Source organism: Odocoileus virginianus, chromosome 8 (genome assembly GCF_023699985.2).
Source record: "Odocoileus virginianus isolate 20LAN1187 ecotype Illinois chromosome 8, Ovbor_1.2, whole genome shotgun sequence".
NCBI classification, from domain to species: Eukaryota; Metazoa; Chordata; class Mammalia; order Artiodactyla; family Cervidae; genus Odocoileus; species Odocoileus virginianus.
Genome location: NC_069681.1, coordinates 50,946,246 through 50,961,385, shown reverse-complemented (window position 1 = coordinate 50,961,385; position 15,140 = coordinate 50,946,246). Strand labels below are relative to the sequence as shown.

General features: G+C 36.6%; 1 long non-coding RNA gene and 1 pseudogene across 1 annotated transcript in view; both read right to left on the bottom strand.

Annotated features, from left to right (window-relative positions):
- The window catches only part of LOC139036247 (uncharacterized), a 155,408-nt gene that overhangs the window by 65,373 nt on the left and 74,895 nt on the right, over positions 1–15,140 (bottom strand). Inside the window, exon 2 of the long non-coding RNA XR_011488951.1 lies at positions 8,398–8,497. This is a non-coding gene — a long non-coding RNA (uncharacterized lncRNA). The remainder of the gene's footprint in view (positions 1–8,397; positions 8,498–15,140) is intronic.
- Positions 9,760–12,354, bottom strand: LOC139036333 (antizyme inhibitor 1 pseudogene; annotated as a pseudogene).

Sequence of the window (15,140 nt, the reverse complement as noted above, 5' to 3'; positions counted from 1 at the left end):
CATATATTCAGGAGATAGTATGTCCAGAAATGAAATATTGCTTGGAACAGGGTAGGCAGCTGCTTATGGTGTTTTCATACAGAGATCTTGTATACTCAGGAAGAAGGGGAAAAAAAGGATATTCAGTGCTTATCTAAGGATTAAATTATTATATAATCTTTGTGCATTGAGTTTTAAGAAGGAAAGAAGGAGAAAAGGAAGAAGAAAGGGAAAGAGAGAAGGTTTGACTGAAAATCTCTTTCCAAATTCATCTCTTGTTTTGGTAACATTTGGTGACAAATGGCAGATGTTGAATTTCCCAATAGCATCTCCAAACGATAGATTTGTATTTCTTCGATCTATCTATGCTGGTAAAAGGTTTATATCTGACGCCAATTAGAGACTCTTCAATATAAATTTAAATATTTAGATTAACTCCCACAGAACAATACATCAAAGGGAAAATATGTGCTTTGTGTTATATACATAAAGCATTTACTTCTGACATTCTACATTTTTCACATCATGAATACTGGAGGAGTTGTCATTTCCCTCTCCAATGGATAATATATAAGTTATTTAATCTAAATTATATCTATAGTATTTTTAGAAAAATAATTTTTGTAAGAAATGTGAAATATAGAAACATTTATTATAATATTTGGGAAAATAATGTTTAAAGTAGTGATATGATTAAATATTTGGAATTATATAACATAATGGCCTGAAATAAAATAAAGGATGATTAGGAGGCAGTCTGAAAAAAATAATTGAGTGAAAAATGTAAATAAAATCAAAGCCTCTTAACCTACAGAGAAGATCTGAACATACACAAAACATAAGGCAGTTTCATAGGCAATCTATAAAGAAATAATAGTAAGGAATACAGGGTAAAAGGAAAAATGGTTAAATTGATGAAATGAAAGAATGTATCCCCACAGAAGAGAATGGTGGCCTCATATACCAGTAATTGATGAATAATACAAATAAAAAAAAATTACTAGAAACAGTAAGCAAAGAATAAAACAAAAGCAGTTTGTGTTAAAGGAAACTGGTTTACACATTATTTTCAAGATTAATGAAAACATACCAACACTTAGTCAAATCCTAATGGATGCTGAGCCAACAATAAGGAAGGAGTGTTACTCTACTAGCAGGCTGAGATGGGCAGGTGGAACATGACATGATTATTGGAAAAAAATATACAGAATAGTATCTTGGGCTTACAAGTTATAGAAAACCAGAAATATAGTGGCCATGCATTTTTATTTACCTATTAACCAATGACTTCTTTTGGGGATCTTCCTGACCCAGGGATTGAACCCAGGTCTCCTGAATTACAGGCAGATTCTTTACCACGTGAGCCACCAGGGAAGCTCTTCTTATTTTATAGCATAATTTCACTACTCAGTGATACCAAATGTAACAGATGATAAACAAGCTTACCATGGGTGTTGCTGGCAGAGTTTTTAATTTAAATGGCTCACTACATACCATTATTTAGCCAGCTGGTCCTCATCTCCATCAAGACTCAGTACTAATATTTGAAGAACCATTGGAGATAAGCAGGACATTGTCCCAGTCCACCTGCAAATTACTTGGGCTTTACATAATTCATCCTGCAAATTTTGTTTCTAAATTGTTAGTTATTTTTTTCTGCATACTTTGTATTCATTATAGAACAAAACAAAGAACACACTCTTTTTATATTCCAATAAGGTGCAGCTATTTATTAAAGATACATTTACATTTACCATATAAATATCCAAACTCAAGTGTTCTGCTAATTACACCCCAAATCACACTTTTACTTCCTTCAACTATAGAAAATTGAACTTAATGAAAAGTTGATTCTATGTAAGAATTAAGTAATTGGGACTTTGACAGTGGTCCAGTAGTTGAGAGTCTGACTGCTAAAGCATAGGAAAAGGGCTTGATCCCTGGTCCAGGAGGATCACACAAGCTGCAAATCAACTAAACCCGTGTGCCACAATAGGGGTGAAAATGAAAGTGTTAGTCGCTCAGTCGTGTCCAGCTCCTTGCGGCCCTATGGACTCTAGCCTTCCAGGTTCTGCTGTCCAGGGAATTCTCCAGACAAGAATAACGGAGTGGGTTGCCGTGGTCTCCTCCAGGGGATCTTCCTGACCCAGGGATCAAACTCAGGTCTCCCCCATTACAGGCAAATTCTCGACCATCTGAGCCACCAGAGAAGCTAACAGGAGAACCCAGTGCAGTGAGAAGCCCACAAACGGCAACAAAGAGCAGCCTCCCTGAACAACTAGAGAAAGCCATGTGGCAACGGAGACCAGCGCAGTGAAAATGAATAAATATTCTTTAAAAATAATTAGGTGATTGTTAACTAGCTTTACTTCATGGTTTTGCCAGTCACCTTTCATTAGAAGAGTATTCTGTAGGTATTTTAATTCAAACTCCCAATACATTTGTGCGTGTTAAGTTCCTTCAGTCATGTCTGACTCTTTGGGGCACCCTGTGGACCATACCTCATCAGGCCCTTCTATCCATGGGATTCTCCAGGCAAGAATACTGGAGTGGGTTGCCATGCTCTCCTCCAGGAGGGTCTTCCCGACCCAGGGATCAAACTGACATTTCTTACATCTCCTGCATTGGCAGGTGGGTTCTTTACTATTAGCACCACCTGAGAAGCCTCAATACATTTGTTCACCACCGTATTATATACTAGGTTAAATCAATCAAATGAATCATATCAATTATACAGAAATATATACCAAATAGCAGTTACATTAATGAACTAGAGTAAAATCATTGCAAAGTACATTAGTTTGATTCATATTAGCATTTTCTTGGTCTTCCAAACAAGAGTAACATTTATCCATTCAGATATTTTCCTGAATTGGGGAACAGAGCAGAGGGTTTAACTGAATTAAATTGGAATATCAAGTCTCTTGTGGGTGTAGCCACATGTACTGTTTATATTGTGGTTGTACTGCAATAGATTTCTCTAAGGGCCTCCTGCTAGATATGGTCTGACCAAGATCCTCTACTAGACAGTCTATAGCTGTTTTCAGGGATATTGTTGGTAAACTGAATGATTGTTCATTACATTGTGAGATTCTAACTTAAAACTGTGAGATATATTTTTCTATCCATTGATGCATTTCTTAAATGTTTGTATGGTCACTTATCTATGTCCCCATGGTACAACTTCCAATGAAGGCAACAATTTGTTGACCTTTATCTCTTTCTAAGTTTTAATGGCTATCAACATGCTCATTTGATTTTCTCTTTCCAATTCCATAAAGCTTACTATAACAAAGCAACTTGCATTTTCACAAATCTAGTGCCTACTGTTCAAGAATGACCATATCACTATGTAGTTGTTATTATGCATTTCCTCCTATCTCTCAGGAAACATCAATCTTAATTATGCCAATTGTGTGACTCCCTGTTTTCCCTTTCTTTTCAAAGTACAGCCATCAATTATTTGCAATGCAGCTGCTTTTTAGACCAAGTACCACTTATCTACCTCTGATTTACCTTCTGTAAACCATACAGTTTGACATCTTCCAATAACTGATCATGAGATGAAAACTATTTGGCTATGGGATTAGGTAACTCCTGGGGGTGGATCTATGTTGGCCCAGCCAAAAAGCATGGCAGCCACCAGCTAATATAGTCCCTGAAACTCCAATGGGTACCAATGTCATGTATGCTTTAATGCATTTCCATTTAATGTGGAAAATCTGGGCATTCTCATCTCTTTGGGGATAGAATTTGTCATACCCAAGAAAGAGGGTTATTTTAGCTTACACTATGTTATGTTTGGGCTTCCCAAGTGGTGCTACTGATAAAGAACCTGCCTGACAATGCAGGAGAAATAAGAGACAGGGCTTCAATTTCAGGTCAGGAAAATCCCCTGGAGGAGGGCATGGCAACCTGCTTCAGTATTCTTGCCTGAAGATTCCCATGGACAGAGGAGTCTGGCAGGCCATGGTCCACAGGGTCACAAAGAATCAGATACAACTGAAGCAACTTAGCACATAGCACACATGTGTTACATTTTCCTGGCATTAGGAATTTTTCAGTGAAAACTCAGTGACAAGTCAACCAATCTCTTTCAAATGGCATTTACCTTGAAACTGCATCAAATTTCAACAGTAGATGGTGACTGGCTGCCACAGGCCTTTATAGAGGATCCAGTCAGTGAGATGGACATTACAGACATTTCTTCTAATTAGTAGTGGCTAATTAGTTAGTTGAAATTTTCTAATTGCCCTCCTCACCCCTGGCCTCAGGCCAAATGTTTTAAATTAGCTACTTGACTGGGTTTAGGTAATTCTAAAATTTCACCATTTTGCGTGCTATATTAAACAGGATGAAGAGCAGATCTGCACTATTTCCCTTTGCCAACTGTTTGGTTAAAGGAAGATGTTCTCATTCAGACATGCCATGTATTTCAATGATGCATTTTAATGAGGGTCAGGTAACAATTGTATGACTTTCCCTAAAAAAAATTCCCCCTTTGAGATATAGTTTCACCTTTAAATTATCTATAGTTGTACTACTTCATCTTCCTATTTAAATCAATCTCCTATTTAATTTAACTTGACTTAATTTAACCTACTTTAATTATGCTGCCTTTTAATATCATTAGCAGGTTTTGTAGGGTGGGGTAGCAGATAGGATGGCTCAGATGGTAAAGAATCCACCTGCAATGCAGGAGAGACCTAGGTTCAATTCCTAGGTTGAGAAGATCACCTGAAGGAAGGCATGGCAACCCACTCGAGTATTCTTGCCTGCAGAACCTCCATGGACAGAGGAGCCTGGCGGGCTACAGTCCATGGTGTCGCAAAGAGTCGGACATGACTGAGAGACTAAGCACAACACAACAAAGCAGGTTTAGGTGTAGTTTTTAGTTTAAACCTGTTTGGAATTCTTTGGGCTTCCTGATTTGTGCTTTTTGAACAGCTCTGGAACATATGAATCCTATTGTTTAAAAAAACAAAAATACAACCTAATCCCACTTCTCTGTTTAATTTTCTGTCAATCTGATTAGACATTAAAATTCTCCTTCTTCTAGACTCCAGATTAAAACATGGAAGTGTTTGAGTGCTAGGCTTTGTCTGGTGTCCTGTGTGACAGCTCTGACACTGGTTTGTGCAATCCTTTAAGTGCAGTTTCAAGGGCAGTAGAAATTTGCAGATACCCCAGATCCGGTGACCACTGACATACCTGAACTTGCAATTCATTTTGTTTCTGATTTCAAGAAATTCCCATATTTTTCTGCCATTGAACTGGGATTTTTAAAATATGCAATTATCTGGTATTTTCTTTAGGAATATTTTCATGATACTTTTCATGCATCACAAAGTAAAGATTGTGGCACTTAATATCATTCCTGAAAGGAGCACTCTTCAGAACACTGTTTAGCAAATGTCATTTAAAGTTATGTGCGATTAAATTGTTGTTGTTCATTTACTAAGTTGTGTCTGACACTTTCCGACCCCACGGAGTTCAGCACACCAGGCTTGCCTGTCATTCACTATGTCCTGGAGTTTACACAAACTCACATTCATTGAGTCAGCGATGCCATACAACCACCTTATCCACAATTAAATTGTGGGGCATTTTATAATAATATACTTGCTTGAGTTACAAACACACTCAGATAGTCAAAAACGTGGTCAGATATGACCAGAAAACTCTGAAAACAATATGTCATTTATTTAGTAATTTCAGATTCATTTCCTGCTTTATGGCATATACTTCTCGGCATCCTACATATGAAAGTCAAAGTGAAACCCAAAATTTACAATTTTTCTTTTGAAAGGCCTTCCAAGACCATCAAGAGAAAATTGAAACCAATTGTGTCTTCTTTACACACACACACACACACATATATATGAGTCTTACACACATAGAAGTTTTCATAAACTTGATATATAAAAATTCTTTTTTTTCCCATTTTTAAACTCTTAAGCACCAAGCGCAGTGCTTGACACATGGCATGCATATGCTTTCTAGTTGTAAACCTCAGAAAATACATTATGAAATAGGTATTAAATAAGAAAAGTATAAATCCTTAAAATTATCACAGTCATACATATCAATGATTTTTCATTATATTTGCTTAGTGATAAATATTGAAACATAGTTGGCCTCATATATAAAATGTGTTATAAAGTAGAAAGACTAGAACCATTTTTGTAATATTAATTAAATTAATAAATCTCTAAGTGAAAAGTTGACCCACCATTTTTAAATACTACTGATAAATTAATAGTCAAAATGCTAATACTCTGCAATCAAGCTATATTGAATATGTGCTATTCATAGACTTTTAAAATATATTAAGATCTTTATTATAAATGGGAAAATTCAAAATTAATTTTGTTTTAGGAGAAGATTTATAGCAATATTCTAGTTTTATGGGGACTAACATACACCCTCTTTAATGAACAAATTAAAGAAAGAAAACTGTAGATAAAATTGTCATTTAGATAAAGTGTTTGCAACGAGTTTTTGTGTGTACTAGAAAACTGTTTTATATATGCCTGTCATGATGCTGTGTTTGCAGTTTAGTAAATATATGGCTTAAACCAAACAACTGTGTCAGCAGTTGATTACAGATCAATATGTTCACAGCACTGCTGAGTGCTGAATGAAGAGGAAAAAGTTCTGTTTCAGAGACAAATAGCATTAATGACTCAAAAAACTGTTTTATTCTAGATCTACTTCTGATATTTTACTAAACAGGGTAGCATAAACCATATATTAACTTTTAAAATTACTGCTCAAATAACTAGTCATTTATAAAATTTTATCAGATTAAATTATTACACCAAATTCATTCATAATTACAATCAGTGTAATTTCATGCAATATCTTAAGTTACAATCATCTGCCAAATATATGTCAGGATGCAATTTCTTAACAACATTCCTTAAGATTTTATGATTTGTTAAAAATGTTGAGGTTTCAAAGTTAATACAGTTGACCCTTAAACAAAGTTTGGATTAATTTAGTATAACATATAGACAACCATTTGTTTTCTCTGCATCCATGGATTCAACCAACCAGGGATTGTATAGAACCATAATTTGAATTTGAATTGAATTGAAGTCATTCAGTCGTGTCCGACTCTTTGCAACCCCATGGACTATAGCCTACCAGGCTCCTCCATCCATGGGATTTTCCAGGCCAGAGTACTGGAGTGGGGTGCCATTTCCTTCTCCAGAGGATCTTCCAAACCCAGGGATCGAACCCAGGTCTCCTGCATTGTAAGCAGATGCTTTACCATCTGAGCCACCAGGGAAGTCTAGAACCATCATATGTACTATCAAAAAATATCCACATATAAATGGATCTACACAATTCAAAATCTCATTGTTCAAGGGTCAACTGTATACATAATATCATAATTCTAGCAAATTTACCAGCTGGTGTAAAATGCTTTTTGTATTACATTGTATCATTGTGGTTCAGTTAGCTGGGCTTAAATTTTTCATGAAAAGAGAACAGAATTTTTTGCAGTTTCACTCTATCAGGCTTTCACTTTAAAGTACTATGTGATTCCTATCAATAAAACTCAAAATGATAAATTAATTTTGGAATTATAATGTATTTAAATATATTTACAAATAATTTAACTTACATAGCATGTACTATGTTAGCAATTAAGTACTTTTTTATATAATTACATCACTTATATATCACATATCATTTATATATGTGAGAGTTCTTTTCCCTAATGACTTTAAGGGAAATTTTCACTAAAAACCACAGGTTTTTAATTAGTCAAAATTTCAATGATTTTATATAGCTTCCTCACTATGATAATCTATTGAAATTTATAAATTATTCACTAAATCATTTGATTCTTAAAACAAGTAAGAAACTTTGGAAACATTATCATAATTTTTATGAATAGAGAAATTGGTCTGAGTTGATCAATGATTTGTGTAAGGCACTGATGTTAATAGCAACAGAATCAAGGTTTGAGATGTTTTCTAACTCCAAATCCTATGTATGCTCTTTTCACTAAATTTACATGATCAGAAGTAGCTGAGTGTGCATTTCTGTCATAAAATGCTGCTAGAGTTAGCCTATATAAAATAAATTATACATAAAGGAACTGCATGGAAAACGTGAAACATGCAATCTATCTCTCATGCTTTGCAATTAATATTCAAAGACATAACTTTTGAGAAAGCAGTTATGTTGGGGGAGGGCAATACCTGGTGTATTAAGATAAAAATATGCAAATTATGGTCTTCTGAATGAGGAAATACAAGCTACCCACACAGGGTCGGTTGACAAGCAGCTCCCTCAGCATCCAAGTTCCCATTTTTGGGAAATGCAAACGCTGGGGTCATTTTGATTGAAAGCTGTTTCAATACACTCAACAAAAGAAGTAAAGTAACAAGATTCATTACTTACAGATCCCAGAATGGGGCACTGTCACAATGAGATGGAAGAAGGGCTGTCCTCTATCCCAGGTCACCAGCAAACAAGAGATTAGAAAGCAGGGTAGAAGCACCTATAACAATAATAAAATGGTTAAGACCAACATCACTAACTTTTGAGGATTAACTAGTTATTTTAAAAGATGCCCCAGGAATATAAAAGCGGGAACTTGATGCTGAAATCCTAAATTCAGGTCCTTATCTAAATGTCCAGACTCTGTGTGTCAGCAGCATTGTCATGCCTAGGCAGCAACTCAAAATAGCTTTTTTCCTCATCACAACAGTGAGGCTCTAAGGCTTACAAAGTGTTAAGGAATGGGTGGGGTTGGTGGACCAAAATTGTTCCTTTATCTGCAGTCATTACATCCGTCCCCTTCAGGATTGGCAAATTTCCAACTGTTATTATGACAAATTTGAAACACTGAAATTTCTTCTCAGTCTTGAAAAGACTGAAATCTAGGATGCTATTAATAACTGCCTAGCTGAATCATATTACCTTTGTCTTCTTAGAGCTGTGTCATCTCCACTTGGTTGCTGCCCTGCAATGCAAGTAGTAGCCACTGCTCTGGGTCTTTTTCTCAACCAACACAACTCTCTTTTAAGTTAACCCTTTCTTTTCCAATTTTTGAAAGCTAATTTACGATTTCTGCATTCTTACATCTCTCTTCTATCTCAGGTGGAATCTTGAAATATTAGTTAGGATTCATAGAGACAATTTCTGCTTCTCACCTTTCCACCACATACCCTCCCTGACACAAGGGAAAACAAAGACCAATAGTGCTGGGTGAATGGAAAATGATGACGGGGGCTGGGTAGGGAAATGGTCAAATGGAAGAAGAAAAGAAAATAAATACACTATCTCAAAATGAAACAACAGAATCAGTATGTTTTAATACATACAGTAAAAATTCTACTAAATGCACTTAACAATATTTAATAATTATTACAAAATATGTTGCAAACATCCTCAGGTCTTTGTAATTTGTATATTATACCTGTCTGATTCTAAATTATATATGATATATGCCAACATATTTATATTATTAATATTGTTGTTTAGTTGCTAAGTTGTATCTGACTCTTTAGTGACCCCATGGACTGTAGTGTGCCAGGCTCCTTCTGTTCTTGAAGGGTTTCTCAGGCAAGAATACTGGAGTGGGTTGCCATTTCCTTCTCCAGGAATTATCCTGACCCAGGGACTGAGGCTGCATCTTTTGCACTGGCTTACCACTAAGCCACCAGGGAAGCCCTATATTATTATTTTTTTTTTTTTAAATCTACACAAAATTTTATTGCAATCATACAAGGGTTACATTAGGTCAAATACAACAAATACTATGATGCAATTTTACATTTATTAAACTACAGTTCAAAGCACAAATTTACACATTCTAAATACACTAAACGTATCTAATGAAGTCACACTGGTCTTCCACTGACATTTGATATATCTGGGTGAAAGACATTAACTTTACAAGACTTAAACACGAATCCTTAGTATAAAAACTGTGTACTTGTATGTAAACGGTTTAATGGGGAACCCAATTAATGGGCTTCCATCTCCACTAAGTCATCCATTTTGTTGCATATTTTATTTTAAACGCTTAAGGGGTAGGGCAAACTGATAGGTTTAAATCTGGATACATTATCCTAATCTCCCAATTACCCCCAGTGAATTATAGAGCTGATTTTGTCTGGTCCCAAATAGCTATTACTAGTAGTTTTTGTTTCCAAGAGAATTAACAGAGTAAGATTGTTCAAATTTTTTCCACACTGGAATGTAGACCAGACAAGCTTATTAACCTGCAACTTCAGATCTACAGAAGCGTTAATGCCTGCTTAAGCTTCAGTGGAAAAGTTGTCTTCTTGGCTCAGCTGAATGCAAGAAGGCACAAAGAAGAAGTTCTTCATCATTGTGTCTGAAGTAATTCCAGCATCTTGCATCTCATACCAATCACTGTATGACATCATGTAATAAATAGCTGGCCTCTGAAAATCATTGAAAGCAGATGGTTCATGGACAGAATCTGCTCCCATGTTATCAAAGATAAGCCAATCTCCCACATTCAGCTCAGGAAGAAGACAGTTTTCCACAATTTGATCAAGCTCATCACAGGATGGACCCCAAAGGCTGCTTGTAAACAGAGGCTCATCTGCCTTGTATTTCTTGTGAACCTCTGGAATGGTATTCAAGTCCTCAGACAGTTTACTTGCAAAAGAACCATAAACACCATCATTCATATAATACATGAAGGCTGGTTCATCACTTCCGGTCTTTCCTACTCCAGAGGAAAACTTATCATTTTCAACAACTTTCTTTGCAACGATATTAACTGCAAGTGTAAATGCAGAAGACACAAAGTAGCTTCCAGGTTCAGAAATTATCTTGATGCCAGATCCTTCAGGATAGTAGACATCCAACAAAGGGCTGATAACATGATTAACCTCTTCCAATTGAAATTCAGTTCCTGTGAAGCCTCCACCAATGTCTAACATGTTCATTGTGAAGCCAAATTCTCCAGCCATGTCAAACACACATCGCGCATCAGATAGAGCATGTACATATACTTGAGATTCTTTGCAAGCACTTGAAACATGAAATTTAACTCCAATAATTTGGACATCAAGTTCCTTAGCACATTCCAAAAGATGCCTACAGTTCTTCAAGGTAGTGCCAAACTTCATGTTACCCTCTCCACCTCCAATACTATCTTCTGTTGCAATATGTAGTAAGACCTTGGCATTTGGGTGGTTACGTGCAATTTTCTTCAATTCAACTTCATTGTCACATGTCATGATATTAACTCCAACTTTTGCTGCATACTTTATCTGAGACACTTGCTTGCAAGGACTTATGTAAATAATGTTTTCTGGAGATACACCCAATTCTTGCACTAAAGCCATTTCAGTTTTACTAGAACAAGCAAATCCAGTTCCAAGAGCTGCCAAAATCTCAAGCACAGCGGGAGTGGAGTTGCACTTCACCGTGTAGAATGGCTTTATCTGAGCCACTATGTTCTGCCACTGACTGTGCTTCTTCACAATCTTTCCAAGATCTCCCACAAAAAAGGCATTTTTCCCTGTCAGGGTATGTTCATAAACATAGTTATCAATAACATTTCCAAGGTTTGTTCCTTCACCCAACAGGCCAACGGAGTAGTTTGCATCGTCAATAAATCCTTTCATCTCAGCCGTATTCCACAAAGCCGAAAGTCATAAACCAGGAAAAACAAGAGACGGGCCACCAAGCCTTACGTCTGGGTCCTTAGAATATGCAACAAACTGCTACAAAGGCTTCTACAGTTGATTGTACTTCAGAAGAAACTGATACATCTCTCAAATAATCACAAGATAATTCTGGCAGCAACAGCCCACTTGACACCAAGCTGGATGAATATGAGTCTCGGATTTCTGAAGTGAAGACCTCCATGGACAAGTTAGGAGATGGAACCCCCCTATCATCAGCTAGGTTCCCAAGGTGGCTCAGCGTTGAAGTCGAACTGTTCTCTATACAGCACTTCTCCTAGGCCCTCTGGGTAGTTGTATACTTGGTCAGAAAGTTCGCCGTGAGATAACGGCCCAAAGAGTCGGGTAAAGCGTCTTCTCTTTTTCGGCGGAATTTTTAAAGAGGGATGTGGTTACCTTGAGCAGAAATACCCAAGGCGGCCTGGGCCATAGGCTGCAGGGACGACGTGGGGGGGAAAGCGCGGCACCGACACCAGCTGTGCAACAGCGGCGGCGGCGGCCGAGGGAGAGAAATGGAACAACGGCGCGGGCAGAGGAAGAAGAAAGACGAGAGGGCTGGGTGCGGAGAGGGTTCGGCCTCGTCACACCGCAGAGCTAGAGAGCGAGAAAGGATGAGAAGAGGCAGAGAAGGCGAAGAAAAAAAAAGAAAAGAACGAAACACACGACAACCCAGCGAAGAGCCAGCGAGTGTCGGGAAGCCCTATATTATTAATAGACATACATTTATACATTGTCATGATATATGTGATTCTTGCAATTTAATCATAAATGAGTGCAATTTCACGAATAGTTTACATTCGCATCACCTCAAGTCTTAATATCCATTCACAAATAAAACTGTACAAAGATATTATACTAAATGTTGTACCCTAGGAAGACTGTATTAAATAATGATAATAATTTTGTAAAAATACAAAGCCAGTGCTAGCCATAAAGTGGGACATAAATGATAATGTAAATAGTATATCTGGATACTTAGATAGAAAATAGCACATATTTTACAGTTCTTAACATATTTAATCATTCATGAATAATATATCTATGCTAACATCCAAAAATGAAAAAAAAAAGATAAAAAATTGAGCAGTAAGTTTTGCTCAAACACAGTTTTAAACATTATTATGTTTAATGAAAGCAATGGATGATTACAGATGGAAATTTCTTTGGGATATTTTGTTGCAAAGGCTGATTTTAAATGTGAATATTTGAAAGAAGTGTGTCACTCATGGCCTTTAGGAATTTATGAAAGACCTAACAGAAATAGAATATATATCCTTTGCTATAAGGAACAAAGATCTGTTTATACAACAAGCATGGTTGAGTAAGAGAATCAAATCTACCTGGAAAATCTTAAAAAAATAATAATAATAATAAAGCAAAAAACAATTCCTACTTCTATATTGTTTTGAGATGATGTCTTTCTCAGTTTAAATAGCTCAAATTCTCCACAAAATAATTTTGTTAAATTCAACAGTTTAGAAGAAGCAAGGTCACACATTCAAACCACTACAAATCTTTATGAAATTTCATATAATTAAAAATAAAAAGGTGCTCAAGGGAGAAAAAGAAGTATATTAAGCAATACTAAACATGATAGTAGTCTTGGGATTTTTGTAATAAAAGAAGAGCCCTAGAGAGCAATAAAGTAATACTTTAAAATTAAGATAGACAATTGTTTTAAATTCAGAGTCCTGTGTTCAGTCAAACTATCAATCATATGTGAAATCTAAACAAAGACATTTTTTGACAGTACTTATGATCCCTTTTTGTTCTCCTTATTGCCAAATTTTTTCTCTTTATTATCAAATTCAGACTTAAGGAAAGTGGGGAAAACCAATAGACCATCCAGGTATGACCTAAATCAAATCCCTTATGATTATACAGTTGAAGTGAGAAATGGATTTAAGGGACTAGATCTGATAGACAAAGTGCCTGATGCACTATGGACGGAGGTTCATGACATTGTACATGAGACAGGAATCAAGACCATCCCCAAGAAAAAAGAAATGCAAAAAAGGAAAATGGCTGTCTGAGGAGGCCTTACAAATAGCTGTGAAAAGCAGAGAAGTGAAAAGCAAAGGAGAAAAGGAAAGATATACCCATTTGAATGCAGAGTTCCAAAGAACAGCAAGGAGAGATAAGAAAGCCTTCCTCAGTGATCAATGCAAAGAAATAGAGGAAAACAATAGAATGGGAAAGACTAGAGATGTCTTCAAGAAAATTAGAGATACCAAGGGAACATTTTATGCAAAGATGGGCTCAATAAAGGACAGAAATGGTAGGGACCTAACAGAAGCAGAACATATTAAGGAAACATGGCAGGAATACACAGAAATATACAAAAAAGATATTCATGACCCAGATAATCATGATGGTGTGATCAGTCACCTAGAACCAGACATCCTGGAATGCAGTCAAATGTTCCTTAGGAAGCATCACACTGAACAAAGCTAGTGGAGAGATGGAATTCCAGTTGAGCTATTTAAAATCCTACAAGATGATGTTGTGAAAGTGCTGCACTCAATATACCAGCAAATTTGGAAAACTCAGCAGTGGCCACAAGACTGGAAAAGGCCAGTTTTCATTCCAATCTCAAAGAAAGGCAATCCCAAAAAAATGCTCAAACTACTGCACAATTGCACTCATCTCACACACTAGTAAAGTAATGCTCAAAACTCTCCAAGCCAGGCCTCAACAATACGTCAACCGTGAACTTCCAGATGTTCAAGCTGGTTTTAGAAAAGGCAGAGGAACCAGAGATCAAAATGCCAACAATTGCTGCATCATCAAAAAAACAAGATAATTCCAGAAAAACATCTACTTCTGCTTTATTGACTATGCCAAAACCTTTGACTCTATGGATCATAATAAACTATGGAAAATTCTTAAAGAGATGGAAATACCAGACCACCTGACTTGCCTCTTGAGAAACCTATATGCAGATCAGGAAGCAACAATTAGAAATGGACATGGAACAACAGACTGGTTCCAAACTGGGAAAGGAATACGTCAAGGCTGTATATTGCCACCCTGCTTATTTGACTTATATGCAGGTACATCATGAGAAACGCTGGTCTGGAAGAAGCACAAGCTGGAATCAAGATTTCCAGGAGCAATATCAATAACCTCAGATATGCAGATGACACCACCCTTATGGCAGAAAGTGAAGAGGAACTAAAAAGCCTCTTGATGAAAGTGAGAGAGGAGTGAAAAAGTTGGCTTAAAGCTCAACATTCAGAAAACTAAGATCATGGTATCCGGTCCCGTCACTTCATGGCAAATAGATGGGGAAACAGTGGAAACAGTGTCAGACTTTATTTTGGGGGGCTCCAAAATCACTGCAGATGGTGACTGCAGCCATGAAATGAAAAGATGCTTACTCCTTGGAAGGAAAGTTATGACCAACCTAGACAGCATATTAGAAAGCAGAGATGTTATTTTGCCAACAAAGTTTCATCTAATCAAGGCTAT